General features: G+C 52.2%; 1 protein-coding gene across 2 annotated transcripts in view; it reads left to right on the top strand.

Annotated features, from left to right (window-relative positions):
- Positions 1-26,215, top strand: part of TAF4 (TATA-box binding protein associated factor 4) — a 90,610-nt gene that overhangs the window by 1,762 nt on the left and 62,633 nt on the right. The gene's annotated exons all lie outside the window — the stretch shown is intronic.

Genomic DNA, 26,215 nt, shown 5'->3' with positions numbered 1-26,215 from the left:
TTGGAAGGCTCAGCGCAGGGGCTCCCTGGGCCAGGCGATGGGGTCTGCAGAGCTGAGGGCAGTACCTGGGGCTGTGAGTGGCAGCAGCTCTCCCCTGCTCAGTTCTGCAGTTAGGCGTGTGGCCTGTGTCCCCACTTAGCCTTTCTGCCCCTTGGTGACCCTGGGCTTGAGCCTCTTCAGTCTCCAGGCGAGGACGGGGGCGCGACGCCCCCTCCTTGAGGCTCGGGAACTCTGGATGGAAGGCTTGGGCTTCTCTGCTGCCACCAGGCAGGCAGAGATGTCAGGCGCACCCTGCGAGAGTCCTCCCGGCGCGCAGCCTTGCTGAGAGCCACGCTGTGGAGTAGGGTTTCAGCACCGTGTGTGTCACTGTCTCTTCCAGAGCTGCGTTGGTGCCTAAAGGAAGGAGCGCCTAGCTACTCTGGTTGCTGCCCCCTCGGGAGGGCAGTGGGAGGGCGGTGGCAGCAGATGCTCTCGCTCCGTGCAGGGGTCTCGGGGCGATACTGGCTATGCTGCGGATGCCTGGGGCTCCGACGCCCCTTCCGCCTGGCAGTTCTCACGCTCCTGTCTAGTCTGCTGTCTCTGCGACTCCTCAGGGCCCCTCAAGTTTGACAGGAAAGATTGCCTGGCCAGCATTGCTGCTTTTGTCTGGGGCTCCCCGTTCCTCCCCGGCCGCCGTGGTGGGTGCTGGGCAGGGGAGCTCCTCCCCGGCCTGTGGTGACGCGTGCCGTGCAGTTGTAGCAGCGCGGTGGCAGCAGTAGTAGGAACTGCAAGGAGAGCGTGGGTCCCTCCTGCGTCCCCTCTCTGAATGGAGCTATTGGTAGCTTTGACAGGGTTGCAGCATCTTCAGAAGTGAAAGGATTTCTTGTCCAAGTATGTGAGGTTCAGGGCTGGTGGTCAGACTCTGGACAGGGCAGGGGTGGGGAAAGCCTGTCTGGGCGGCTGCTAGGCTGCAGTGCTCCAGAGAGGAAGAGGGCTGTGAAGCTACTTCCCGGGGTTGCTGAGACGCCCTTTACGACAAGCTTTTGGGGTACTGAAGCGTTTGTAGGGGTGTTTTGCCAGAGGCTTTGTTTTGCTGTTAGGTGTATGTTGACCTTTTAGTAGGAAACGTGGCTGATCTTTAGTAATGTTGTAAAAAGATGTTTGATGGCTGTGATCTATTATGTAAACTGTCACAATGCTTTATTTATAAAAATGTTTTTCCAGCGGTCCCACGTGTCTTAGCGCAGGCCAGGTGCATGTTGCACCCCTTTGGGTAGGTATTGGACTCTGTCTTGTGGGGCTGGCCAGGTCCTCTTGCTCTGAGCCACTGCAGAGGTAAAGCCTCATCTCTCTCTCTCTTCTGGGAGGAGGTGGAGGAATACGTGGTTGGAAGAGGGCATCTCTGCTGTGTTTATCATGAGTGATCCTGGGACTCACTTCCGAAATCTTCTGTTTTAAGATCAGTTTTAGGGTCGGGTGTGTTTGATGAAGAGACAACTTGAAAAACAACTGTAGGAGTGTTGACTGTGCGTGATTCCTGTGTGTGAGGACAGAGGAACAGCTCACACAGACGTTTGGGTGGCAGTGCTGAGAGCGGTGCTTTCAAGGAACCGAATGCTACTGTCTAAAAAAGTGAGAGATTTACCCCATCTCTTCATGCGCCCCTGCAGTTGATCTACTGATGAGGAATTTTGATTGTTATTTGTTTCAATAATAGCCAAAGCAAAAAAAAAAAAGTATCAATAAAACTACCAGTGTCCCAAACCAGAGTACCTTCTTTTGAACAGTACAACTTAATTCTGTAAATCAGAATGGCAAATTGCAAATACTCTGGTTACTTCCTGTAATCGATTGATCAGAGAATATTAAATTATTCTAGTTGGTTCCCTTTTCATTGAAATATTTCGTAATAAAAATGTTTAGAACAAAGTTGGAAGTAACTTATAAAAATAACTCTTGCTTGGTTAATAACTCATTCTCGTTACAACTCAGTCTTGCAAACTGAGGAGGAGCCGGGAGTATTAGGGGTGGGCAGGGTTCTCAAAGCTGCATGTGGGTGTCAAGTGGAGTAGCAGACGGGTGGCAATTGGATGGGGTGTGAAAGGGCCTGCCCTTCCCAGCCTTCCCTCCGTGGAGGTCTTGGGTGGTAGAAGGGAGGGGACAGAGGTTTCACCCTGAAGTCTTTAAGGCTAAGCCTTAGGCGCGAGTGTTTCAGCCCCATAGTGCACACCGGGTATGTTGAATTTGGCTTAGGTAGCTGTCATGATATTCTTTGTCAGGACAGTGTTGTAAAGACAGTTATGTTAATGTAATTGTAATTTGCTGGTTTGAGGTGCCAGAGTTTAAATTTTATTCACTGAGGAAAAATGAGAAAACTCAGTCTTTAGTGAGATTGTTGCAGATGACACAGTTGTCCCAAGATCACAGAAAAGCACTAGTTATGTACAGCTTAGGATAGTCATAACGTCATAGTCAGGTTGTGATTACAGCTGAAAGAAGAAAAAAGTGATTTGACACCCACATTAGCATGTTGGTAAATTGTTGAGAGATCTTTTCAGATCGGTGTAAGGTAAAGAAGCTCATTTCTAAAGGTTATCTTTTGGCCTGGCAAATTCGCATTTTCTTCAGTGTATCTTGGTCTATTGTGCTTTCATGCAGAATTTACTCTCCTTTTGCTCTGAGATTTGGCCCAAGTGTAGATTCCCATTCCAGGACAGAAAAGCACTTTCTCACCATGGGCCTTGATCCCTTGGCCTAGGGAGCGTGTGCTTGCTGCGTGTTTTAGGATGAGTACTCCCAGGTGAATGTGTGTCTGTGGGTGCTGTCTGGAGCATTGGTTCCCATCTGTGGAGAAAGGGGGAAAACGTCCACTAGCCCTTAATCGCGCTGTTGGGACGGGTTGGGTTTGGCGAGTCCAGGCCCATGCTGGGTGGCGGCATGCAGAGGGCCACCCCTAAGGTTGCAGGAGCTGTGAGTTCTGGTGGCCAGTGGTGGCAGCCAGTGCTCTGACACAAGGGACATTCCTAGAAGTTTAGATTTTGTGACTTGAGGGCCCTGTTGCCGTTTGACCTGGGAGGAATATGTTGTTCCTCGGAGCCTTGGCTTACCCAGCTGTAAAGTGGGGTTGCCCTTTTGGTGAAGAATGTGAATTCTGTCAGGTTGGGCCAGATAACATAGCTGTCAGGTGGCGCTCACTATTCCAAACTCTCCCAGTTCCCCTCATTTTTCACTGATTTTCACACATTAATCCAGACTGGATGTTTTCTCAGTGACTGAGGTGTTTGGTGTGGTAGCTGACTGGTTCTGTCAATGGGGAAGTTACCGAGGTCTCAGGTGGGTCACCCTGGGGCGGCGGTTGCCAACATAGGGGAGGGTTGCAGTGGCCTTTGGAGGCCTGGACCTGGGTGGAGGGCTCACTTTAGGCTAGAGGCCTTAATCCGGTGTTTCTTTTGACATACTCAGGTAGGAGTGACATTTAAAAAGAACAAAGAAAAAGAACTTTTGGGGAGCTGTGTAAAGACAGCCCTGGACAGCTCTGCCTAGCATAGGGCAGGGGCGCCGCTCTGGGTCTTCCCTTCCTCCCTGCTCCCTGCCCCGCGGCTGGGGTCGTCACCATCGCCTTCGGGATGAACAGAGTCATCTTGGTGACAGGTTGGGATGGACCTCACCTGCCTTTGGTGTCTCAGAGCTGGTGACCCTCATGGCTTAGTGGCAGCCAGGACTCGGGGTCCTGTGACACTCTTAGGAGCCTCTCTCCTCACTGCTTACTGTGCCCGAGCACTGCATTCACAGCAGAGCTCTGTGAGTTTGAACAGAGGATGACGTCTGCAGTTCGTTACGGTTGCCCTGTTTCTTGGGGCCTGTGAGAAGCTTTGTAGGAGAGGGTGTCCCGCTTGCTTCCGTGGCAAATGGACCTGAGGCAGGCCCCGGGCGCCTGGGAAGTTGGCGTTCTCCCAGGGCAGAGAGCAGAGCCACCCTGGCTCCCAGGACTGCCCCCGGGCTCCCCGGTGTGCTGTGGAAGTTGCCCCTTAGACATCAGCACAGGGAGGCTGGGAGGCGGCGTCTGGTCAGAGCAGCACAGACCGGGCTCAGCAGAACAGACTGGTGGGCGTGTCTGCATCCCGAAATCGGAGTGGAATCGAGACAGTTCCTGTTCTACCTCCAAAGCCTTTTCTACCGTATAATGTGAGTTTTCTTCCACTTAAGGGATAAATTTGAAGAAAGCTTTTATAAATTGTTGGTTGTAAGTGAGTTGATCAAAGCATAATTAGCAGCTGTGTTTGAGGATCTTGAAGCAGAGGTGTAACAGGGCTCTGGAGAAGCTTGCCTGAGATTTGGGGTAATTTGCAGGGTTCCCGAAGTGCTTTGCTTTTCTTCTTCGTGGTGCTCAGTAGGAACCTCCAAGCCCTGGATCATCCAGGAAACAGTTGCTGTTTAGGGTGTTCACCTGTGGCGCCCGGCTCAGGCAGCGTGATGGTGGCCTTTACTTAATCAGGCCTTTGATAGCAATAAAGCAGTTAAACAAAGGGGGCTTTTTGCTGCAGGCCCTTCTGTGCCGAGTGCTGTGCACCTGGGCTTCCTGGACGCTTCTGCTTCCAGGTGGGCCTGTGGTTGCTATGGCATTGTGGTGGTGTCAGCTGCAAACATGTACACAGCTGTTCTTTCCAATTCTTGCGTGGAATAGTGAAGTAGAATAAGTGCTGTCAAGTTATGTTCGAAAATGGGGTGCTTAATATTTCCATGGTTGGACCATGAAAGTTTTGAGTGAAAACTTTTGATTTTTACATATGTCAAATGAACATTTGCACCAAAGATGTACAGCTTTCGAAAAACAAAGAGATACATGTTGTCCACCATGAGGCCCCTCTCCCATTTGAGAAAGTACCTGGTGTCCCCTGTTGGTCAGTCCGCGGTGGTCCCAGGCTCTTCTCCAGGCCTGGCTTCTGCCTGGAGCAGGCCATGCTGCAGTGTGCGGGATGAGGTAGTGAAGTGCCCCCAGCTTCTCCCACCATGGGTGTCATGTTGTGGAGCAGAAGTTGTCGTTGGGAACCGCGTGTGAGGACAGGAGAAATTGTTTGTTGGGAGCCGCATGTGAGGACAGGAGAAGTTGTCTGTTGGGGACTGTGTTTGGGGACTGGAGAAGTTGGCCCCCTGAGCCCCATTGTATGTGGCGTTGTGTGTAGACCTGTGTCTGTCCTTCCTGAGGTCTTGCTGGGCCCTTTGTGTCCCTCACTGGGCATCACTGGAAAGCGCCAATGTGAGGAAGGCACACGTGGCATCTTGATCTCGAAGTTGTGAGAGGAGCGTGGCCAGGTAGGGTGGTGTTGGGGCACATGGATCTTGGAGGGACCATTTCCGAATAGTCAGGAAATCCCAGAAACAGTTTTTTCTGTCTATCAAATTTGACATTAGGTTTCAGAATGAGGGCCCTGCAGTAAGAAGGTCTGTGGCTCCCAACGGAATTGTTTCGGGGTTGGGGTCAGAGGTCTGAGTGGACAGTGCATGGACAAGGCAGGACACTAGGAGCCAGGGAGCTGAACCCTTTTCTGGGCGCTGGGTGTGGCCCGAGCACACCCGGGGCAGAGGCTTTGTGGGTCAGCTGGTCCACTGGGGGCTGCAGACACTGTGGGCAGAGGTGCTACCGGTGGCAAGGCGGGCACCTTGTTCCATGGGGTCGGGGGACACAGCCTTTCATTTTCTGACTTTGCACTAAAGTGTGTGGGACAATGACCTGTGAAAGTTTTTAAAGGAAGTTCTGTGTCTTCTGCGGAGGAGTGTGGTCTCCGTGGTGTTCATAGGAGCCACGCACGGTGCTCAGAGCATGGCCGGAACGCACAGGCCTGCCTTGCTTTGGAGCTTTGCAGAAGGTTACGAATGTCAGTGTCAGAAGCATCATGACAGGAACGAGGGTGACACGGGAAGCAGGCTCGATTGGTTTTTTTATGTAACTGTAAGTGTAAAAAATTATTAGTTACTTCAACATGATTTTTCTGATGATAAAATTAGTTTTTATTCATTATAGGAAGTTTGGGAAGTAAACTGTAAAGAAGAAAATACAGTCACTTGTAACGTCACCTGGCCCAGACTGCCAAAATTTCGGGGTGTCTCACTTCAGCCTGTGTCCGGTGCAGATCTGCTTCTGTGTTTTTCTGTAATTACAGTTCTCCTGTGACCCAAGTCTGTGCTTTGCCTTGTCCTGTGTCTGGTGCACTTTCCCTTGGCCCTCGGTGGTCTCAGGCTCCAGCATTTGGTAACAGCCCCTGTGCCAGGGTGCTGTGCTGATGGTGACAAGTGGCCCCCGTAGGTGAATGCCTTTATGTCTAACTGTGTGTGTGTCTGGTGGGTTGAGCATTTTCAAGGCTTTGATACATATCACCTTCCACCAGATTACACTTTTAAAACCATTGCCAGAATACGACTTTTGGAAATGGATACCATTCTAAAGGAAGAAAATCGTGTCTAGTTTTAAGTTGCATTTCTCTGAGTGAAATTAGACCTCGTTCATGCGGATGTTGGCTATTTATTCTTGCCAACTGTGCCTATTTGTATAAGCGCGTTCTTGTTTTTTCTTTTTTTTCGAGACAGAGTCTCACTCCATCACCCAGGCTGGAGTGCAGTGGCGCAATCTCAGCTCACTGCAACCTCCGCCTCCCGGGATCAGGTGATTCTCATGCCTCAGCCTCCCGAGCAGCTGGGAATACAGGCGTGTACCACCACACCCAGCTAATTGTTGTATTTTTAGTAGAGACGGGATTTCACCTTGTTGGCCAGGTTGGTCTCGAACTCCTGACCTCAAGTGCTCCACCTGCCTCGGCCTCCCAAAGTGCTGGGATTACAGGTGTGAGCCACTGCGCCTGGCCTGCGTGAGCACATTCCGAGGGTGTGTACTGGGCCATGGGGGAAGGCTGATGAGGGTACCAGGGTTCAGCTGTGGGGGGTCCCAGGCTGACAGCCCCTGCTTTCATGGTGTGTCCGTTGTGGGGGCCAGGCAGTTAACAGGCAAACAGATCAGCAGGTGTGTCTGATTGTGATTAGCACCCTTGGGTGAGAGGGGACTGCTGGGCAGGGTAGTCAGGGAAGGCTTTCCCAGGAGGCTGAGGGATGAGAAAGGGGTCAGCCACATGCAGCTGGGACCTGTATCCAGGCCAAGGAAAGAGTAGATGCAGGGGTCCCCCGTGTAGATTGTACGGCTGCCCTCTGATAGTGTGAATTGATATTGTAGGGCTGCCTGTACACAGTGTGAATTGATTGTATCACAGGGCTGCCCCCAGGTAGTGTGAATTGGTTATATTGCAGGGCTGTCTCCAGGCAGTGTGAATTGATTGTATTGGAGGGCTGCCTGCACACAGTGTGAATTGATTATATCACAGGACTGCACAGTGTGAATTGATTGTCTTGCAGGACTGCCCCCAGGCAGTGTGAGTCGATTGTATTGCAGGACTGCCCACAGGCAGTGTGAATCGATCGTCTTGCAGGACTGCCCCCAGGCAGTGTGAGTCGATTGTATTGCAGGACTGCCCACAGGCAGTGTGAATCGATCGTCTTGCAGGACTGCCCCCAGGCAGTGTGAATCGATCGTCTTGTAGGACTGCCCCCAGGCAGTGTGAATCGATAGTCTTGCAGGACTGCCACCAGGCATTGTGAATCGATTGTCTTGCAGGACTGCCCGCAGGCAGTGTGAATTGATTGTCTTGCAGGACTGCCCGCAGGCAGTGTGAATCGATCGTCTTGCAGGGCTGCCCCCGGGCAGTGTGAATTGATTGTATCACAGGGCTGCACACAGCGTGAATTGATTGTATTGCAGGGCTGCCCCCAGGCAGTGTGAATTGATTGTCTTGCAGGACTGCCCCCAGGCAGTGTGAATTGATAGTATTGCAGGACTGCCTGCAGGCAGTGTGAATTGATTGTATCACAGGGCTGCACACAGCGCGAATTGATCGTATTGCAGGACTGTCTGCAGGCAGTGTGAATTGATTGTATCACAGGGCTGCACACAGTGTGAATTGATTGTATTGCAGGGCTGCCCCCAGGCACTGCGAACTGATTGTATTGCAGGACTGCCCCCAGGCAGTGTGAATTGATCGTATTGCAGGACTGCCCGCAGGCAGTGTGAATTGATTGTATCACAGGGCTGCACACAGCGTGAATTGATCGTATTGCAGGACTGTCTACAGGCAGTGTGAATTGATTGTATCACAGGGCTGCACACAGTGTGAATTGATTGTATTGCAGGGCTGCTCCCAGGCACTGTGAATTGATTGTATTGCAGGGATGACCCCAGGCACTGCGCATTGATTGTATTGCAGGGCTGCCCCCAGGCAGTGTGAATTGATTCCAAGTGCCTCAGTGGCTGGAAGCCATTGAGGGTTTGAAGCTGGATAGGGCATAATTTAAAGTTGTATGTTGAGGTCACTTTTGCGTCTGAGCTGTGGAATGTGGGGGTGGTTGTGGCAGGGGCCCGGGGCAGATGGTGGGGCTTAGGGAGGTGTGGATGGGCTGGAGGGAGGGGTGAGGACAAAGGCTCTTGTGGAATGAGATTGAGGTGGGCAGGCGGGGTGAGAGGGAAAGTCAGTGGTGGTTGGTGGGAGGCAGGAGCTCAGGGGAGCAGCTGGCACAGGCCAGGGTCTGGGAGTCGTGGTGTTGCTGGCTCTGACGGCCATGACGGTGTTATGAGCCTGTAGAGTAGACTAGAAGAGCTGTAGGAGGCTGCCCTGCAGGTGCCGGCACCTCCAAGGCTGGGCCAGCTTGGGAGCCAGAGAGGAGTGCCGGGAGAGGCCAGCATAGGGCGCATCTGGCCAGCAGTGCTGGGAGTGGGATGGTGAGGGTGGACACCTGGGTGCAGGTGCTCCTGCTGGGTGCAGGAGCCTGGTGGAGGAGGTTGCAGGAAGGGTGGCCCAGAGCAAAGAGATGTCAGCTCTTGGGGCAGAAGGACATGGCGTGGCCTTTGCTGAGAGCCTTGTGTGGTGGAGTAGCATTTGTTGCAAGGTTGGCGTCTCTCCTGGCCTCCAGTGCAGTGATGGCAGAGGTAGCATGGCTGTGATGGAGGCCGCTTTGCTCTTGTGTGTGCAGTCCTCGCCTTCCTGCCGCATGTTGGTGTGCACAAATTCACAGATCTGTAGATCTCTAGAGCCAGAAAGTCCTGGAAGAGAGTCCCCTTCCACAAAGACGCTGAGGCTCACAGAGGTGACTGGCTTCTCCAAAACCCCATGGCCCCTTAACGGAGGCTGCATGCCACAGGGCACCTGTCACTCCTTCAGGCCGCCTCCTTCATGCTTGTGCTGCTGAGAGAGACTGGAAATGAATGGTTCAGCTTGGAGCAAACTTACAACTTAAAACCCCTAAAGCACAGGGGCTTTCAAAGAGAAAATCTCCAGAAGGGAATATCCTGAGTGCATGGTGAGGGGCTGTTGCACCGGGGTGTGTCTGTGTGGTGCGTGGCCTCACCCGACGATCCTACTGTGTCCTGTGGGCCCTCCAGTGCTTGGGCTCCCCGCAGCTGGTGGCTGTCTGCTAGGTCTGGGCCGCCTCATCTGCCTGGGGAAGCTCATCTCCGTCAGTCCCTGCAGTCCTGCGGCTGCAAGGGCGTCAAGTGGCCAAGAGGCACTCCTGGTCTTAAGGCCCTTGCTCAGAAGTGGTGACGCAGGCCTCTCCCTAGTTCCAGCCGAGAAGACTTGGTCATTGTCCGTGTCTGTCTGCACAGAGTGCTGGGTGGTTCGGCTTGTGCCTGGGGGCAGGGTGGGATACGGGTGGACAGCCAGCAGGCCTCAGACCGTGCATGGCCTTGGTGGGCCAGGGGGATGAGTTTGGTTGGTTGGTCAACAAACGTTCACTCGGCAGTGAGCTCAGGTGAGACCTTGTGGATCTGGCAGCTTGCTGACGGAGTTGCTTGGGGAGTGCTGCAGGTCCGCGTGGACGGGTGGAGGCGAGGTGCACGAATGCCGCTTCTCAGTGTAAACGTCGCTTGCGGCTCCCTTCTCCAGAGTACCTTCTCAAGGTGGGCATCTTCTCTGTTCAGATGTGGGTGCCCCAGCGTTTCCCTGCCGTTCCTGTCTGACCAGGCACTTCATGGAGCTGCTTAGTGATGGATCCAGAGCGGCCTCTTGAGCTGGCCGGGAGCTTGCCGCAGGGCAGTGCGAGGGCGGTCCTGGTCCTCCGGCTCCGCGGCCTCGTGGGCTCCTGGTTTCAGGATGGTGCTTGCACTCAGGGCCGCCGTGGCTCTCCCTTCGCCCCACCATCGATAGACGCAGAGCTCTGAGAGTTTGGAAAGCACGGACTGGGTGTCTTGGAGGCTGTGATTCTGGACAGGTGATAGGGCCGCCCTCTTCCACTTTCGGGTGCTCTGTGGGCCAGATGCAGCTCTGCCTGGGCCCGAAGGCTGGGCTTGGGGATGGCATCTCCTCAGTGCCTTGGAGGTTGTGGGCGTGCCACCAGAGTTCCTGTGTGGGAAGGGCTGCCACCTGCCTTGGGCCACACGGTTCCAGCCCTGGAGTCCTGGTGTTGTGGGGGTTGGCGGAAGGGACCTGATGTCATGGGGTGTGGTGCGAAGGAATTGGCGTTTTGTGGGGTGGTGTGAGGGACCTGATGGTACGAGTGGCAGCGTGAGGGACCTGGTGGTGTGGGGAGTGGTGTGAGGGACCTGGGATATGGGGGATGGCCTGAGGGACCTGGTGCTGTGGGGGTGGGGTGGTGTGAGGGACCTGGTGGTGTGGGGGGCGGCGCGAGGGACCTGGAGCGTGAGCCTGCAGTTCACAGAGGGGGGCAATGTGGGGACGGTGGTGTTCAAGCCATGGGACACTTGCCCATTTGTTGTGGGGGAGGTGACAAGATCCCAGCCCAGACACCTGGGCGGGGTCATTCTAGTGATGCAGGGGAGGCAGTGACCCACAGGGCACACACGGGCTGGGGCTGGGGTGTGGAGCTGGTGTGGGGCAGGGCACCCTGGGGTTTGTCGATCTCAGCTGACTGGAGGCGGCTGGTTCCAGATGGCAGTGCTGGGGGTCAGGTTCAGGAGGAGATGGAGAAGTAGGTCACTGACTGTGGTGAGGGGGTCAAAGGACAGTTTCTTTGGTTTTTCCTGTTTGTATTTTAAGGAGAGATCTTGGAGCCACGCTCAATAGTGGAAACAAAGTGCGCCCCATTTGGATTCGTGCTTCGGGTCGGTGGGAGTTAGGCTGGATGAGGATGGGTGGGGCGGGAGGGGGAGGTTGAGCCTTTGACATGCTTCATGTCAGCCACTTCATCCAGGCCACTGTCATTTAGCCTGCACCCCGCTACAGCACCCCACTTGGAGCTGGTTGGTCCGGGCACGTCTGCGGTGCTCGGTGGCCATGCTGTGCTGCGGGGATGCAGGGAGTCCACGGTGCAGGACGCAGAAGGGGAAGGTGGCCTTCCTGTCATCTCTCTTCCTTGTGGTTGTGGAGGTGACATGGCCCTGCAGGGATTTGGTCGTGTGTCTGCAGGCCCTAGAGCCTGGTGGGAGGCGGCAACCTTGGTTTGTCCAGGAAGGGGTGGCAGATATCCAGAATGGAGCATGTCCTGTGGGTGCAGGTTCCTCACGGGTGGATCTGTCTGTCATCACTGCATCCCTGCTGCCCGGGACACCCCTGAGGTATTGATGGCCTGGCCAGTGATGGCTGCAGGAGGCTTGGCAGGGGCAGCATAGAGGGCCACAGGCCACCTGCCATGAGGTTCTGAAGTGGTGCCATGGCAGGGGCCAGGCCCCTCAGAGGAGGGACTGTGGGGACTGAGGGACTGTCCTGATGGCTGTGGGGGGTCACTGAGCGGATGGGGAGGGAGGGTGGCCTCTGTGGATCAGGGCTGTGGTGGTGGGAAAACAGGTCTGGGACAGGCCCAGCCCTGTGTCCTATGGCGGTGAGAGGGGTGGGAGTGAGCGGTGGATGGGACTCATGGTGCAGGGCCGAGATGACGAAGTTCCCTCTGCACGTGCAGCCTGGGGAGGGCAGTCCCAGGGCCCTGTGGGGAGGGAGCATTGCTGGGTGGCTCCCTGCCTGACAGGAGTATCCTGTGAGAGGAGGCCTGAGAGTAGCCAGGCCGGGCGGTGACGCCCTGTGATTGCTTCAGGCACAGTGGGCCCAGAACCCCCGGGGTCCCGCGTTGAGAGCTGAGCACCCTGGGTGTCCGGCCAGTGTGCAGGAAGGGGCCTCTGTGACTGGCTGGGGCGCAGCCCCGGCCTCGCTGGAACCCACCCAAGGCTGCCGGTCCCACAGGGGACTTGGTCCCTTCTTGCTCCTCAGCCCCAGCGCCTGCGGGGCTGCCCTGCCCCCTGCCTTCCACTTGACACTGGAGGCCATGGGCTGAGGTTCATTTTGGACGTGATTTCCATGGTGATTTCCTCCCTTTCTGAACCTCCTTGTAACTTTTCGAGAGCGTGCTGTTGACTTCAGATGCTTCCCCTGTGAGGGGTGAAAATGTTTTCTTCCCAGCTCTGAGCTGCTCTGTGGGAGGGGCCCTGCCTGGGGTCTCCACTGATTCCCCAGTGCCCAGGGCGGTGTGCGTAGTGGCAGAAAGGGGCCTTGCTGGGTGGGTGCAGGAGGAAGCAGCGCTGGGCATGCCTTGTTCTGGGGGGCCAGGTGTGGGGGTTCTGATCTCTTGGGGCCAATGTGTGTGTGTTTCCTCGGCAGAGGTCCTTTCTGCCGTGACTTCTTCCTTCTGCCTGGAGCCTGGCAGGTGGCTCTGGGTGATGCCTAGATGGCCCGTCCTATCAGCAGCAGGGGTGTGCCCTCCTGGGCGGGCCTTTGCTGTTCCCGAGCTCCGTGGCTCTCATGGAGCCTGCACTGGGTTTATTGAGCTCTCTTGTCCTTCTCTTCTCTTTTTATTGGGGCTTTGACCATTTAAATTCCTTTACTCTTGTTTTGGTGGGTCTTGCTGGGGAGGGGTGGGGGAGAGAGGAGACTGTGCTGCCGGCACCCAGGGCTGCTCTCAGCGGGTGGGGGCACCTGTCTGGAATCTCCATGTACAAGCACAAGCAGGCATTGTGGCGTTTTGGGAAGAGTCGTCAGAAGTTGCCTCCTATGGGGCAGAGGTGCCAGGAGGAGACTCCTGCCGTGCCCAGGTCCAGACTGGCAGGAGAAGGGAGCGGTGAGGGATGGGACATGGAGTGGTCCATGGGGAGCAGAGCCAGGCCGGGACCCCGGACGGGAGGATGGTGAGAGGCCGAGGATAGGTCATGTGGGGGAGGAGCCCTTCCTTCTGTTGCTGTGCCCTGGTCGCTGCTGTGCAGAACCCTCTGGTCTGCAGTGTCCTCTGGGGGCTCTGGGTGTTACCTGTTTTGACTGTTGTGGCCTCATATTCATGGAAGGTTGTAGAAAAACAGTTTGTCAGGTGTCCTCCGTGAGTACTTAGGACTCCAGTGTGTGACAGTAGGCGTTGGGTGAAGATGGGGTGAGCGGGTGAGGCTGACTCCCTGCCTTGGGGACAGGCTGCTCCGTGGGGCTGCTGTGTGCTCTGTGACAGGTTGGGTTTCTGCAGCAGGTCTGAAGCAGTCACTTTGCTCCAAGCATCTTGAATGCAGTCGTCTCTGGCACCGTGTTTAGTCTTTGTGACGATGGTGTCGTGAAACCTGCCTAGGGACGAGGACACTGAGGCTCGCATTTCTATGAACTGCTCAAGGCCAAGTGACTGGTGGGGCCTGGGGCTAGAGACCCGGGCTCTGGAACCTCTGCCCGGGCCCTGCCTCCCTCTGGAGTGACCCTGGTGGCAGCTGTGGACTGCTGGGGAGTTGGGAGTTGGGCTGGGGTGCACGGTGGACGAGGGGCAGGGTGCGGGGCTGGGGCAGGCAGGGATCTGGGCCGTGGTGCTTCTCTGCAGGCGTGAGTATGGGTGTGACTCAGGTAGACGAGACCCAGGACGATGCGGAGAGCAGGGCCTTCCTCTGCTGCCAGTGGGGACCCCTGAAGGCTGTGGAGTGGAAGAGCCAGAAGGTGTGGCCTGGGTTCTAGATGTTGGTCCTGATGACACACTGGAGACAGAATCAGAAACAGGATGGTGGTCACTGAGCAGGGGACGCAGAAGTGGGCCTGTGTGTTGTGGCTGCTGGATGCTGGCTGGTGCCAGGCACTGTGTGCGCCTCCCATGCTCACCACTGCCCTACAGGGCAGACGTTTGGGATCCACTTCCTGGACAGGTCACAGACACTCGCACAGAAGCTCAGCCCGGGAACCCCGCTCGCAGGGTTTCGGCACGTCCTGATGGTGGGGACAGTGGGGGCAGATGTGGAAGGCGGGCGTGGGCACTGCTGCACCTGGAGAACCAGCAGCCATGATGGGGCTGGTGGGTGGTGCCAGTGGAGGCACAGTGCAGATGCTGCAGCTTGGAGTTGGGGGACGGAGCCTGGTGACCGAGGTGGTCATGCGGGGAGAGGACTGGGGGGAATGGAGCCCGGTGACCGAGGTGGGCATGTGGGGAGAGGGCTGGGGTGGGGGTGTACGGAGCTGGGGGTGTACGGAGCCTGGTGACTGAGGTGGGCACGCCAGGAGAGGGCCCTGGGGGGATGGTGCCTGGTCACAAGGTGGGCATTCAGGGAGAGAGCCTGTGGGGATGGAGCCTGGTGACGGAGGTGGGCACGTGGGGAGACGATCCTGCTTAACAGAGGTGTGGCCCCACACGAGGACCCTGGAAGTGCAGTGGGTTTGTGTTGCATGAGAGTGGGAGCACCTCTGTTAGGGGAAGAGCAGGGCCCACCCTGGGGACAGGAGGGAGGGGCTAGCTAGGACCTGCTGGCCAGCTGGAGTCAGGGGGATTCCAGCCAGGCCTTGCAGGTGGCCCTGTCTGTGGTTGTCCTCACTGCTCTGCACTCGGGATGCCCAGCTGAGCAAATCACTTGACAACTCCCATCCTTTCCTAGGTGTGTCCAGGAGGAGCTAGTACAGGGCTGGGCTGCCTCTTGGTTTTTAGAAAAGCATTTGTGGTACAACAGAACCCCCAGAGGCAGCCCCCTTTCTCATCTGGGACTTGGGCAGGCATGCGCCAGCCTGCCCTGTGTGGGAAGGTGCTAGGTGTGTCGCAGCCACAGGGAATTGACTCGGCATTGAGCCCCAGGGCTTCAGGGGATTTTCAGAGGTGACTTTGAGACTTGATTTCTTCTACACACCCTTCCCCGTATTGTGGCTCTGGGTGGGGGACCAGGCATCTTGATGAGGGGGTGGTCCAGTGAGGGTTTGGGTGCTGGGGAGCTAGGTCTGGGATGGCCCTGATGTGGGGCGGTCCCGGGGCAGGGTTGCCGGTGTCAGTCAGCGCCCGTGTTTGAACATCTCGGCGAGGAATCCCGGGTGCTGGTGTTTATAAAAATAGACCTGCGGCTTCCATGGCTGTGTCCTTTTTGGTATGATTGACATTGTGTAGCGTGCGTTTGTATTCTGCCGTGTTCCTGTGGTGGGAGCCAGGGGCGACTCTTCTCATGGCGAAGTCTGGTTGGTGCTGAAGCATGTTGCATCACCTGGGCTTGACGGTGCGCTCTGCGCTCACGGCAGGGGCAGAGGCTGCAGCATCTTCCGCCACCGTTTCCATCTCTTTTTATGCCAGCTATTTCCAGTGTGATGGTGCCTCTAGCGCTGTCCTGAATGTGGCCTGTTGTGCATGTGATGGGGTCTTCACTTGCCTGTGGACTTACTCTTCTCAGCGCCCCTTTCTTGTGCGGGGGTGGGGAGGGTCTCGCTGTAGAGGGAAGAGGGTAGAGCAGGTGCCCTGAGACTGTGTGATCTCTTCCTTCTAAAGGAGCTCACGAATATTCATCAGCTTTAAGAGAAGTCCATGCTCTGAGTGCCTCCTTAACCAGACCTTGGTGTGACTCTCTCAGAAAAAAAGAATGTTTCTAGAAGGTCAGTGTTTCAGGGGTGTCAGTGCAGGTTGGTGGTGTGGCCTCTCGGGGTAAGCAGGGAGCCTGGTCAGCTTTGGGATTGCAGTGGTGGCTACCATAGCCCCATGCTAGTAAGAGTATGTCCCGCTCATAGTGACACTGAAGTTGTCCTTCTGAAAAGAGAGTAATTGTCGAAGAATAGATGAGTAAAATACAGTGATGGTCTTTATGACTGTGGCTGGAGAAAGATTTCCTAGGATACAAATAGCATGAACTAATAGGGCAGAAAGTCGATACATAGGACTTCAAAATTAAAGGAAAACTTTTGCTGGTTGACAGACGTTGTTAATGAAAAGGCAAGCCGTCGACTGGGAGAAAATATTTATATCTAACAAAGAACTGGAGTCCAGAGTACGTAAAGAACTCTCACGACTAAATAACAAGACGACAAACAATGGTTAAAAATGGGCAGAAGGTTTGAATAGACCCAAAAGAAGGTACACAAATGGCTAGCAGGTGTACGAAAAGGTGCTCACATAGTTAGACTCCAGGACATAAAACCCCAGTGGGATGTTGGGGCTGATAACACACCCACCTAAAAACAGCCGGAGTTAAACTGACAGCCATCCCGTGTGTCGGTGGGTGTGGAGGTCCTGGGACCCTCAACGCTGACAGTTAGGAGAAGCGTAAAAAGTTAAGTACTGATTGACCGTCTGCGGCAGCCCCACCCAGGATATTTGGAAAGAACCGAAGTGTCCATCCTGCCGTGAGTGGTGACAGGTGATGTGATAGATCCGTATGGTGAGATGCTGCTCAGCTCCACGCAGGAGCGGATCATGACACATGCAGCAATACAGTGAATCTACAAAATTCCCCACCAGGTGCAAGAAGCCGGGAGGGAAAGACCACCTATCGCACAATTTCATTTGTATGAAATTCTAGAAAAAGCTAAGCTGGAACAGTTGTGGTTGCCTGGACTGAGGGTGACGTAGTGTGGCATTAGGACATGTTTTAAGCGAATAGAAACGTTTTAAATCTTGATTGTGGTAGTGGTTACACAACTGTATACATTTGCCCAAACTTTTCAAATTGCACACTTAAAATAGGTGAATTTTGTTTTATGTAAACTGTATTTCAGTAAAGCTGTACCAAGTCCCTGGGGCCATGTTCCTTCCTGTTGCCTGTATCGTGGTGTTTCGGGGGAGGAAAGGCAGTTGTGGCTGTGGTTGTCATTTGTGTCTCATTTGTGGGTACAGAATCCCAATGTCTGCCGTCCGCTGCACTGGGGCGCCGCAGAGCGAGGGCTTTCAGCGGCCTGGCGGGAAACAGCCTAGTTAACTGCCTCTTAAATCTGATGCTGGCTGTGGAACTTTGCATTTCTTTAGGAGAGAATCAGTATTTGGAAGTGTTTGCGTGAGAGAAGGAAAATTTGTTAGTTATAGTTGTGAAAAAGAGGTTACTGCTATTCCTGCAGAGGACACAAATGAGGAGCTGTGTGTTTGGGACCTGTTTGTACCCCGGGTGTCAGTTCTGTCTTCCCTTCGTCCAAGCAGGAGCATCTGCTCTGGATTAGACAAGAAAGAGTTTTCATGCCCGCCGGCTCTTTCGCCACAGATCTGTTGCGCTCTCCTCAGCGTTCACCCTTTCCAGGAGCAGGTGTGTGGCAATAGCTTATGCAGCCTTATACTCACAAACAAGGCAGTTTTCTGGCTTTTAAATAGTTATTTTCTTTCTGAGTAATACGTACTCATCCTAGAAAATTTGATAAAGGCAAAAAAGTATGGAAAAGAAATGCATGCTAATCTGTATTCCTGTCACCAAGGGAGAACTGTAGAACCGAGACCACGGGTGTGTGGCTCAGGCAGCATCGCTGGTTCATCCCACAGCACTCACGGAGTGCTTGCACGTGCAGGGATTCTGCGCCTGTTCTCTGAAGCTTAAACCCAAACAGGCGCGCTGTTGAAAGTTTAACCGCCATCGCCTCCACCAAGCACCTGAAGCGAGTCAAGGGTAGAGAGGAGCAGGGCAGGCACAGCAGGCAGGGCTTTCCCAGGAAGGGCAGGGAAGAACATTCCAGACCTTGTGTGGCCAGTGGGGAGGGTGCACGGGCCAGGAGGTGCGGGACGGTTGTCCCTGTGACAGTCCTGAGCGGGGAGCATCCCAATGGGATTCCGTTTGAGCGGCATGGCTTTGCGAGTTCTCTTCCTGCAGTGTGGCTAGACTGTCTCTCCCTACCTGAGGTTATTTACCTACTCACCTGTGTTTTCATGTAGGCGTTGTGAGTTTTCTTTTCCTTGTAGTCACTAATCTGTCCAGGATTAATTTTCATGTGTCACTCAAGGTGGCCTCTTTTCTCACCCTGGGCTGAGTGGCTTGTCCATTGCCATGTGGGACTGCTCCCTGTGCCCATGGGTCTCCTCCTGGCCTTCGCTCCATCCTGTTTGGTGCCTCTGGTGCAAGACATCAGCCTCATCCTGTATTTCCTGTCCCAGGCCTGTCTTCCCCGAGGAGCCTTGGAATGGCATTTAGAGGAAAATGACTCTTGAGCAGTTTCTGCAGCGCTGGGGGTGCTGGTCATGCTGGTCACATTTTTAACACAGCACATTCTCCCCCTCCTGTAAATTCTGTGACATTGTATTTTTATCTCTTCTCTTGCACAGAAAAGCTTAGATCCTAGTAACATAAACATATTTACTTACTTGGCTTCTCCTTCCCTATACTTAAACACAGATTCAGAATTACAGCAATAACATGAGAGTAAAGTTTAAGGTTTCTTTGCACTGTTTGTCTTTAGAATTTATTCTTTAAGCATGTTAGATCAGTACTGTGTTCAAAACTCCACTGAAATGATCCTTTTTTGTGTTGGTTATGTTACCAATTTGATACACAATTTAGTTATGTTTTGGTTTGTTTTCAATTTTACTTTTTTTGTTTCATTTTGTATTTTGAGGGTATAAAACATTTATGTGGTTCAAAATACACATACTCGCATGCATACACACATATATTCTTTTTCTCCTATTATAACTAATGTAGCATATACACTGATTTTTACCTTGATATTTTTTCTTAATATAATTTGGAGATCATCTCTGGTAGCATTTTATTTTAATTGAAAAACTTGAAGTTTTATGTGTAGTACACTCAGGAAATTACTTTGAGTAGTGATGCTTTTCTGCATAATTCAAGCACTAAAACTTAAAAAAAAATTTTGGAAGGAAATAGTTTAAAAAATACATTATATTTTTCTCTGCCAAGGCAAAAAGCATATAATAAGCACAAGTTAGCTCTGCCTGGGAATATTGGGCTGGAGACAGGGGAGGCTCAGTCTTAAGGGAAGGCCAGGCAGGGTGGTCTTTGCATTGGTGGGAGGCTGAAGCCTGGGTTAGCTAACGGGCCCTGCCTCTGTGTCTTCCCGTCCAGCCTGCAGTGGGCTTGGAAATACTTCCTGGAATTATGTGTAAACCAGGTACAGTCGCGCACCACTTAGTGATGGGGATACATTCTAGAAACGCATCATTAGGCAATGTCATCGTTGTGCGAGCATCGTGGAATATACTAACACAAACCTGGATGGCACAGCCTGCTACGCTCGTAGGCTGTGTGGTGCGGCCCCTGGCTCCTGGGCTGTAAACCTGCATGGCTTGTGACGTGTACAGTTGTAACACAATAGTGAGTTTGTGTATCTAAACATAGAAAAGGTACAGTAAAACTAGGGGATAAAAGATGAAAAATGGTGCATCTGTGTAGGGCACTCACCATGAATGGCGCTTGCAGGACTGGGTGTTGCTCTGCGGGAGTCTGTGAGAGGCCTGGGACATGACTGTGCTGCTGTAGGCTCTGGGGCACTCTATGCTTAGGGTATGCTTAGGGACTATGGAATTTATAAAAACACAGTTTTCTTTCTTCAGTAATAACCTTGACTTACTATAACTTTATAAACTTTTTAACTTTTTCAAACTTTTTGACTCTTTTGTAGTAACACTTAGCTTAAAACACAAACACATTATACAGCTGTGCAAAAAAATACTTTCTTTGTATCCTTATTCTGTAAGCTCTGTCACCCAGGCTGGAGTGCAGTGACACAATCATGGCTTACTGCAGCCTTGACCTCCTGGGCTCAGGAGATCCTCCCACCTCAGGCTCCCGGATAGCTGGAACTACAGGCAGGCGTGGCCACCATGCCGGGCTAATTTTTGTATTTTTTTGTAGGTTTCACCATGTTGCCCAGACTGGTCTTGGACTCCTGGGCTCAAGCGATCTGCCTGTCTTAGCCTCCAAAAATGCTGGGTTTACAGACGTGTGCCACCACGCCCAGCGAGCTTTTTTCCATTTTTAAAATTATTTATTACTTTTTAAACTTACTTGTTAGAAACAAGACACAAGCACACGTTAGCCTAGGCCTACAGAGTCAGGATCATCCGCATCACTGCCCTCCACCTCCAAGTCCTGTCTCCCTGAAAAGTCTTCAGGGGCAGTAACACACATGGAGCCATCATCCCTATGATAACAGTACCTTCTTCTGGATTCTTCCTGAAGGACCTGCCTGAGGCTGCTTTACAGTTAACTGTAAGTTTTAATAAGTAGATGCAGTATATTTCTGAAACAGTGATGGGAAGTAGAATGTAGTGAATACGTAAACCAGTAACATAGTTGCTAATTATCATTGAAACAGGAGGGTTCCCTGACCCCCTCTGGGTACTTGCAACAGGCGGTGTGGCTAATTTGCTGGAAGGGGAGCGCGCAGACGGGCAGGTGCAGGAGTCCGGGCGAGCCCTTTTGGGCTCCGGCCCCACAGTAGCGTCTAGGGGTAGATTACAACGAATGCTCTTTTAGCAGTTGCCATTCTCAGATGGCTAAGTGTTAACCAGCTCAGCAGAGAGTCAGGCGACAGCCTTTTTCCCCCTGCCCTCTCGGTACCCGAGTCCTTGTGCGGTGTCCAGGAAGAATCAGGTCACACGGACTTGAAGGATGGCATTTGTGGGGATTTTATTGAGTGATGGAAGTGGCCTTCAGTGAGATGGATGAGCTGGCAAGGGGATGGAGTGAGAAGATGATCTTCCTCGGGAGTTCAGCCGTCCCACAGCCGATCTCCTCCTGGACGGTGCCCAGCCAAACCCCTCTCGACATTCAGACGCTCCTTCTCTTTTCTCCTTCTCTGCTGCGCCACTTTGCTCTCGTCAGTGGAGCTTGGGGTTTATATGAGCACGAGATAGGGGCGTGGCAGGCCAGATTAGTCTTGGAAAAGGCAACATTTGGGTGTGCAAACAGGAATGCCTGTTCCCATTTAGGGCCGCAGGGGTCCAGGCTTGAGGGTGGGGCCTTTGCTGGGGAATTGCCCTCTTCTACCCAGTATTTCCTTGCCTCCTGTCCGTATCATTAGCCAGTATTCTGTATGCTACAGAATTGTATGTGGGAGGGTTTTTTTTTTTTTTTTAGGAGATAGGGCCTCACTCTGTCACTCAGGCTGGAGTGCAGTGGTGCCTTGAACTCCTGGGCTCACGTGATCCTCCTGCCTTGGCCTCCCATAAGTAGCTGCAACTACAGCCACTGTGCCTGGCTGATGTTTCAATTTTTTTTTTTTTAGAGAGAAGGGCTCTTGCTTTGTTGCCCAGGCTGGTCTTAAACTCCTGGCCTGAGGCAGTCTTCCCACCTCACCCTCTCAAAGTGGTGAGCTACTGCACCTGGTCAGTGTGCCATACTTTTCTTTTTTCTTTTTTTTTTTGAGATGGATTCTCGCTCTGTTGCCCAGGCTGGAGTGCAGTGGTGCAATTTCGGCTCACTGCAACCTCTGCCCTCCCGGATTCAAGCAATTCTCCTGTCTCAGCCTCCCAAGTAGCTGGGACTGCAGGCGTATGCTACCACGCCTGGCTGATTTTTTGTATTTTTAGTAGAGATGGGGTTTCACCCTGTTAGCCAGGATGGTCTTGATGGGACCAGCGTCATGTGTGCTGTCTGTTATTGCCAGGAGCATCATGATGTGAGGCGTGGCTGTACGTGGAGGCTGACAGTTTGGGGGTAGGGGCTCTCCTTTAAATAGAGGTTAACATGCATAAAAATTCTTGGAGGGGACATAATTTATATACAATAAAATGTCCCCGTTGTAAGTGCACAGATTGAGGATGTCTACCCTCATTTCGTTCAGCCCCCCAGAGGGTCTGCTTGTGCCCTCTGCTGTCGGCCCACAGCCCCGGACGGGAAGGTGTTCTCTGGGCCGCCTCTCTCCGTCAGTGTGGATCTGTCCTTTGGAGAGCTCAGGTCGCTGAAACCCCAGTTGTGTGCTCCCTGGTGTCCGGCTTCCTACTCAGAGTACTTGGAGGGGCATCGTGTGCTACACGTGTCCACAGTTTGTTATTTTTATGGGGAATGGTTTTTGTTTGGATGTGCGCTGTACATTTGCCAGCTGAGGGGATCTGGCATGTTTCCAGTTTTTGGCTATTATGAATAAAGCTTCTTTTTGAACATTTGTGTTCAAGCCTTTGTGCGAACATACGTGTAGACGTCCTTTTGGGTAAATGTGAGGAGTGGAATCGCTGAGTCGTACGGAAGGTGTGAGTTCGGTCTTGTCAGAAACTGCCAGGCCGTGTTCCTGAGCGGCTCTGCGAATTTAGTTTCATCCGTGGGCTCAGTGCTGCTGCCGTGAGATCCTGCTGGCTCTTGGCGTGGCCAGGCTTTTCTGTTTTGCCCATTCTAGTGGGCATGCTACTTTTCAAATCTCCGTTTATGGAGGCATAGTTGGCGCGTGGCAGAGCGCACCTTTCTCATTGTGTAGGTCTGTGAGTTTTAACGATAGTCACGTCACCACCATGGTCGGGTACAGAATCGGAATCATTCGTCTGTGAGTTTTAACGATAGTCACGTCAGCACCACCGTCGGGTACGGAATTGGAATCATTCGTCTGTGAGTTTTAACGATAGTCACGTCACCACCACCGTCGGGTACGGAATCGGAATCATTCGTCTGTGAGTTTTAACGATAGTCACGTCACCACCACCGTCGGATACAGAATCGGAATCATTCGTCTGTGAGTTTTAATGATAGTCACGTCAGCACCACCGTCGGGTACGGAATCGGAATCATTCGTCTGTGAGTTTTAACGATAGTCACGTCACCACCACCGTCGGGTACGGAATCGGAATCATTCGTCTGTGAGTTTTAACGATAGTCACGTCACCACCACCGTCGGGTACGGAATCGGAATCATTCGTCTGTGAGTTTTAACGATAGTCACGTCACCACCACCGTCGGGTACGGAATCGGAATCATTTGTCTGTGAGTTTTAACGATAGTCACGTCACCACCACCGTTGGGTACAGAATCGGAATCATTCTGTAGCCTCGTGCCCCTGGGGTGAGCCCCTGCTCCAGCTTCGTCCCCGGCAGCCACTGAGCTGCTTCCGTCACTGTGATTTTGCCTCTTCTAGAATTTTGTATAAATGAGATTATGTAGTGGGAGCCTCACATCTGGCCCTTTCCCTTGGCGGGATACTTCTGCGTGGTGCCCAAGTGGTGTGTCGTGTGCGTGCCAGTAGCTGCTTCCTTTGCATTGCTGAGCAGCATCCTGGTGTGCGGCTGGACCGCAGGTGATCTGGTTACCAGTTGATGGGTATTTGGGTTGTTTCTAGCTTTTGATTATTATGAGCAATGCTTCTATGAATGTTTCCTATAAATCTTTATATGAACATAAGTTTTTCTTTGTCTTGGGTAGATAACTAGGGGTGGGATTGCTGAATATGGCAAATGAATATTAATTTCTGAAGGAACTCCAAAGTGGCTGTCGTGTTTTGCATTGTGTCTCACCAGCAGCGCGTAATGGTTGACATCCTTGCGGAAAGCTGGTATGGTCAGTCTTGAATTTTAGCCTTTTCGATGGGTGCCGTGCCATTATGTTGTGGCTTTGATTTGCATTTCCCTAGTGACTAATGCTGAGCGTCTTTCCACCAGCTTATTTGCTCATTTGCCTATCTTCTTTTGGGAGGTGTCTTTTCAAATCTTGTGTCTGTGTGTTTTAAATTGGGTTGTTAGTTTTGTCATTATTGATTTAGTAAGAGTTTAACATGTATTTTCCAGATGTAAGTAATTTATCAGATAGAATTGTTCTGTAACTATTTTCTTGGTCTGTGTTTGCCTTTTCTTTTACCTGCATGCGTTTTAAAGTGCAAGTTTTCAATTTTAAGGAAGCCCAGTGTATCATTTTAAGAATTCATTTTGTGCCTTCTTAAATAAATCCAGTGTATCATTTTAAGAATTCATCTTGTGCCTTCTTAAATAAATCCAGTGTATCATTTTAAGAATTCATCTTGTGCCTTCTTAAATAAATCCAGTGTATCATTTTAAGAATTCATCTTGTGCCTTCTTAAATAAATCCAGTGTATCATTTTAAGAATTCATCTTGTGCCTTCTTAAATAAATTTTTGCCTAACCCAAGGTACAGGAGTTTTCTAGAATGCTGACGGCTTTAGCTCTTACTCAACCGAATTCAAGTTAATTTTGGGAAAGTTGTAAGGTAGGGGGTTGAGACTCGTTTTTTCTGTGGGTACCAATCATGCCAGCCTTATGTGTTGAGGAGACCTTCCTTTCTCTATTGAACGATGCTGCTGCCTTTATTGAAACTCAGTCGGCCACGTGTGAGGACGTCACTTCTGGGATGTGTTCTGGCCACTCATGTCCTTGTCTTCCCTTCTGCAGCTCAGCACTTTCCAGCCCATTTAGAGGGAGTGTTGATGGGTGGCAGGAGTCCTCCAGTGCTGCTTTTTCGAAAACGTTGAGGGCTGTTCTGGTCGTTTGCATTCATGTGTTTCAGAATCAGTTCGTCAATTTCTACAAAAAAAGGCTCTTGATACCTTGATAGCTTTTTGTTTGTTTTGAGACGGAATTTTTCACTGTTTCACATCTTTTCCTGGAGTGCAGTGGCACGATCTTGGCTCACTGCAAGCTCCGACTCCCGGGTTCAAGTGAGTCTCCTGCCTCAGCCTCCCAAGTAGCTGGGATTACAGGCACGTGCCACCACACCCGGCTAATTTTTGTATTTTTAGTAGAGATGGGGTTTCACCGTGTTGGCCAGGCTGGTCTCGAATTCCTGACCTCAGGTGATCCGCCTGCCGCAGCCTCTCAAAGTGCTGGGATTACAGGTGTGAGCCACTGGGCCTGGCCAATACCTTGATATCTTGCTTGGGATTGTATTGAGTCTATAGATTGGTTTTATGATCATTGGTATCTTAGCAATATCGAGTGTTCTGATTCACGAACGTGGTGTACCTCTTCATTGATTTAGGCCTTTCAGGATTTTTCTCAGGATTGTTTCAAGTTCTCAGTGTTTGTATCCTGAACATACTTTGTTAAATTTATTCTTAAGTATTCATATTTTATGCCATGTACGTGGTCCTTTAAAAAATTTTGTTTCCAGTTGTTGCCAGTATTTAGAAAAACAATTGCTTTTGGCCGGGCGCAGTGGGTCAGTGGCTCATACCTGTAATCCTAGCACTTTGGGAGGCTGAGGTGGGCGGATCATGAGGTCAGGAGATTGAGACCATCCTGGCTAACACTGTGAAATCCTGTCTCTACTAAAAATACAAAAAATTAGCTGGGCATGGTGGCACACGCCTGTAGTCCCAGCACTTTGGGAGGCCGAAGCGGGTGGATCACGAGGTCAGGAGATTGACACCATCCTGGCTAACACTGTGAAACCCTGTCTCTAGTAAAAATACAAAAAATTAGCCGGGCGTAGTGGTGGGCTCCTGTAGTCCCAGCCACCTGGAGGCTGAGGCAGGAGAATGGCATGAACCTGGGAGGCGGAGCTTGCGGTGAGCCGAGATCGCGCCACTGCACTCCAGCCTGGGCGACAGAGTGAGACTCCGTCTCAACGTCTCAAAAAACAAAAAAAACCAACAAAAAAATTGCTTTTATAAATAGTGACTTTATAGCTCTTCCCCAAGCGGCCTGAGATGATCTGTGAAAATGGTTCATTAGTCACTTGACCCAGAAATCCCCACAAAATTGTGCAAATCAAGAGGTTCAAGTCTTCCTGATCACTTTAAGAACGCTCGTGAAACTGCCCAGGCCATCAAGGGTATGCATACGTGAGAAGCCACCAAGTGTCTGAAAGACGTCCCTTTATAGAAACAGTGTATGCCGTTCCGACTTTGCAGGGCTGGAGCTGGCAGGTGTACCTAGGCCAAACAGTGGGGCTGGACACAGGGTTGGTGACCCAAAAAGAGCACTGAATTTTTGCTGCACACAATTAAAAATGTGGAGAGTCACACTGAATGTGAGGGTGTAGATGTAGGCTCTCTGGTGTTTGAGCACCCAGGATGCGCCGTGGGACTTCCAGGGCTGGTGGTCAGGTTCATCCATACAGGGCGCCCCATCACATTGAGACAATCCTCACGGTAAAGACACTTTTTCCCAAGCCAGGTGAGGAAGT

Source organism: Gorilla gorilla, chromosome 21 (assembly GCF_029281585.2).
Source record: "Gorilla gorilla gorilla isolate KB3781 chromosome 21, NHGRI_mGorGor1-v2.1_pri, whole genome shotgun sequence".
Lineage (NCBI taxonomy): Eukaryota > Metazoa > Chordata > Mammalia > Primates > Hominidae > Gorilla > Gorilla gorilla.
This window is presented reverse-complemented; position numbering and strand designations above follow the sequence as displayed.